This window comes from Triticum aestivum, chromosome 6B (assembly GCF_018294505.1).
Source record: "Triticum aestivum cultivar Chinese Spring chromosome 6B, IWGSC CS RefSeq v2.1, whole genome shotgun sequence".
Classification (NCBI taxonomy): Eukaryota; Viridiplantae; Streptophyta; class Magnoliopsida; order Poales; family Poaceae; genus Triticum; species Triticum aestivum.
The window spans coordinates 681,853,188-681,857,825 of NC_057810.1; positions in this window are offsets into that span (position 1 = coordinate 681,853,188).

Consider the following 4,638-nt stretch of genomic DNA (forward strand, 5'->3'; position numbering starts at 1 on the left):
TAGTTATTGGAATATTTATAGAAATGTTAGCAATTTTTATGTTTTTTAGTTATATAAATATTAGAATTGTTATGGAAATGTTAGTTATATAATCAGGAAATTTTAGAATTAGTTTTAGTTAGATGAATTAGATTAATGTCAAATTGTTAGAATTTGCATATATATAGAATTTTAGTTATCACAATCCAATCATTTAAAAATGTTACTTTTTGCGGGCATATAGTATTTGTTCTCGACCATATGCCCGGCCCGCATCGTCGCCGTCGACCCGTTCGCGACGACGTCCTGCTTCAGGGGACCCATGTCCGGGACTGGGCTCCGCCGGGCTGGCACTGGGAGGTGCTACCTGGAGGGGCACGCCGCTTGGTGAGGAACCCGACCTCGGGTCCCGTCGTCGACCCTGATCATCTTTGGTGGCGTTCGCGTGGGCCACATTCGATGCAGAGGCAGCCGGCCCCGCCGGAGGTGGTGTGTCGCCGTGTCAGGGAGGAAGATGAGCAAGTCCATCGCTACATGGCTGCTATGGATGACGTCAGGTTCTCCACTACTTGGCGGGTTCTTTGGGCAGATGACTGGAGATATGATCCTGTGATGGTTCCTTCTCTTTGGGTGTGCACCGCCCATGCCCCAGGAACCGCGAGTGGCGCCCTAGATTCTTCTGTAGTACTCGATCTTTATTAGGTACCTAGCCAGTGATGTATTCGATATATAATATTCGAGACGATGTATTCGAGATTATATATATTAAGACGATGATGTATTCGAGATTATATATTCGAGACGATGTATTCGAGATTCAGTTTTTCCTTATTGATTAATTGCATCCATGCACTGTAATTTGAATACTAAATTGTTTTATATTTCTTCTGTATTATTAGTAAAGTAAAAGCTATGGCGGACAATACCGACACAGAGAGAGAGAAGAGGAATTGTTTGACATCATACGCGACCCTCACAGGCTAGATGATCTGAATGAAGCAGATGACGGCTCCCAATATCTTAACAATACCGGAAAGGGTGATGAAAAGATATTCGATCTCGACGACCGGGCTGATGAAGTCATGAACTATGATTATGATTATGACACAGACAATGTTTGTGATGACACAGACAATGCTGATCTTCAAATAACAAATACTACCGGCGAGGTATATTTATATAAGCATGCATCATGGTGATCATCACATGTTTTTTTATTGAAGATATATTAACGGATCGATCTTTCTTCTTTCAGCCCTCCGGATCGAGCAAATCTGCTTCTACAGACAGCAAGACAAAGCGAGGCCCGGGCAGATTGTTGAAGGATGGTGTAAAGTACCACATCGAATCCATCAAACCTAGTGGCAAACCCCTCACACCTAAGAACATTGCGAACAAGTGGACTCGTCAGTGCGGAGTTCTTGTGAAGGACAAACTCCCGATCTCCATTCAAGAATCGAAAGAGCCAAAGACTAAACGTCCAGGTGTTACTTGGGTCGACAAAAGAGCCAAAAAAGACCTTGTGAAATCTCTGATGGAACATTTCACCCTACCAGATCATTTCACTGAAGCAGATGTGGAGAAAGTCAAGGCCGCTGCTCTTAAGAAGATGGCAATTACATTCAACACCCACAAGAAAACTATATGGGCCAACTACCTCGCTAATGAAAGGAAGACTCCAGAATTCACGGGAACACTAGAGAAGCAAAGAGAGCACTGGGACGATTTTTTGTGACCTTCAAGGATTCAGAAATATCTAAGGAACGGTCGATGAAAAACAAGGCAAATGCCGCAAGAAAGACGCAGTTCCATAGGCTGGGTCCAGGTGGCTACGCGGTGGGATTGCCTAAGTGGGATAAGTCCGAGCAAGAGATGGAGGATGCAGGGGTCACTCCGGTTACCCGGCACTGGCCCCCCAGGTGCAGAACTTGGTTCTATGTGCATGGGGGAGCGTTGGACCCGAAGACAGGCGAAGTTTCGCGGAAGGCAAGTCTAAAAGGAGCCGAACAAAAGATAATTGATGCAATAGATGAAGCTCGAAGGGGGGTGTTCACGCCCAACAAAGAGAACGACGAGCTTACGCGCGCCCTGGGAAATCCTGAACACCCGGGAACAACACGAGGCATGGGCGTTACCCTGGTATGAGGGCTTTTCAGAATGGAACGAGGACTACAGGAGCCGTGCAAGAAGGAAGATGGAGGAGGAGAAGAAAAGGAAGCTGGAGGAGGAGCAGAGGAAGCAGGACGCAGAACGCCTTCAAGGTCTAGAAGCAAGGCAAGCGGACCTGGCACTCAAATTCCAGCAGCAGCAATAGCAGATCGACTCACTTAGCCAGGAAAGGGGGTCTCAGCAGCGGCAGCAGCGAGCGGATGATCGTCCAGCATTGGATAGCACTGTCCCATCCATGCCGAGAAGCAGCGTTGGTTCTGCCCCGGGCGACACACTGCTGGATAAATACCCTGTGGATGACATCATAGAGAACACTAACTGCAAGCTACACTCCAAAATGAAGAACATATCCATGAAGGTGGCGGACGGTGTTGCTTTTCCAGTTGCCCCCGAAGCAACCTACCATTTCATCCCGATTCCAGAGAGCTATGCCCGTGTCATGGTTGATGAAGTGGTGGACCCATATTCGGGGCTAACGCTTGACATTCTTGAAGGTGAAGACGAGCGCACACTGGGAGAGGCCATACTCGTATCATCCTATGGAGAAAGGATTGCATCATCTTTTGAAGTCCGCCGACACCGCGTCGTCTGTCGACTCCTCGAAGTCCGCCACTGAGTCAGCAGACTCCCGCTCCTCCAAGTCCACGAACGCGTGAGACAACTCTTCCTCGAAGTCCGCCACCTCCTCCAAGTCCCCGAACGCGTGAGCTGACTCCTCCAGTTTCAAGCCCGGCACAGCGTCATGCCACTTCTCCGGTTTCAAGTCCGGCACCGTGTCAGGCCACACCTCCTGCTTCAAGTCCGGCACATCGCCAGGCCACTTCTCCTGGTCCAACTCCACGTCAGCCGTCTCCGCTGTCTCAGCAATCGCAGAAGAGACATCCCGCAGCTTTGATGCATAGCGGTACGAGTCGAGGTAGTTCAGGAAGTACAGGCGAAGGCAAGCGATATAAATATGGTCCAAGCCTCGCTCCTCTTCCTCAGAGGCCTTATGACATGACTAAGGAGCAAAACGCAGCCATAGTGCAAGCCCAAGTGGACGCCCATTTTGGACCAAAACCGGCACCGCCGCCAAAGGAGAAAGTGCGTGAGAAAGTAATTGACCACTTCATTCGTATGGCTAGAGAACCAGCTCCCAAGCCTGTTGACTCGGACTATGAGCGCCAAATCAGGAAGGCACATCGAGCACGACTACAAAAGGAAGCGAGCTCAAGCTCGAGCCAACAAGCAGCTAGCAAAAAATGCAGGAGAACCGTTCCCCAGTTGGGAGAATATGCGGCGCAAGCGATCCCCCCGCTTGTTGTGCCAATAACACATGAGAGGAGTAGTACGCGCGCCAAATATTATTGTGGGCAAACCGTTAGCGTTCCCCAGCAGGGCGATGTGGTAATAACAGAGGATCATATAATGCAGGCTCAAATGCTCAATATCTCTATTGGACAACTCCTCGAAATCGAGCCCATGCCTACGCTTAAAGAATCGGAAATAGCATGGCAATATGTCTGGGGCAAACCTTTGGTCCATCCAGACAAGGTCAAGGACCTCCCAACAAGAATGTATCAATTGCATCAATGGTACATGAATATTACCAAGATTTCCAATCGAGAGTCCCTCATGGTGAATGTCAAGCATGAGCATTATTACCATGAGAAAGCTCTGACCATTGAGTATCCAGAACTATTTCAGTTATACAATCAAGATGCACTCGACAAGTCTATTGTCAGTTGCTATTGTCTGTAAGTGATTTCTTTCTGTAATTTAAGTCTCAAGCTAGTTATGTAGTGATAATTTTGATCAATCATTACATGTAATTATCCTCACTATATTCTTTTTCTGTGGTATTATATGCAGGATGAAGATGTATGAAATGAAAAAAGCTGAACGCTATGGCGTTGGGTTCATTGACCCAAATACCATTAATCAGGACATATGGCAGATTGAACATTGTCAAGATGCTGTAGAGGAAAGCATGCTAGAGTTCTTGAAGCGCCTCAATATCAATGAAGATATACTACTTCCTTATAACTTCCAGTGAGTCACACTGTCTTGTACTACAAATTCTGTTTTTGCTTACTAGCTAGCTAGATGTTAATAATTAAGTGTATACAGTTTACGGTAGTTGATTAATTTTATGCACATGCCCGCTTAATTAAGACATGCAAACGTGTGCGTATGCAGTTGGCACTGGGTCTTGTTAGACATTAAAGTTGAGGAAGACAAAGTTGAATTACTAGACTCACTAACTAAAGAAGATAAATACTACACCATCGTGAAGGGGATAGTCAACAGGTAATTCCAATCATTATTAACTATATCTCGGCCTATTAATTATTAGTTCGTCATTTCCTGATATGAACTATTTCATAACCCATTTATTAATTTTCTTTGCCGGCGGGCAGGGCATGGGCAAAGTTCATCAAGGTGACTCCAGGCACGTGGCCAAAAAAGTTATTTTGGCATCGACCCAAGGTAAGTAATTAAGTAGTACTA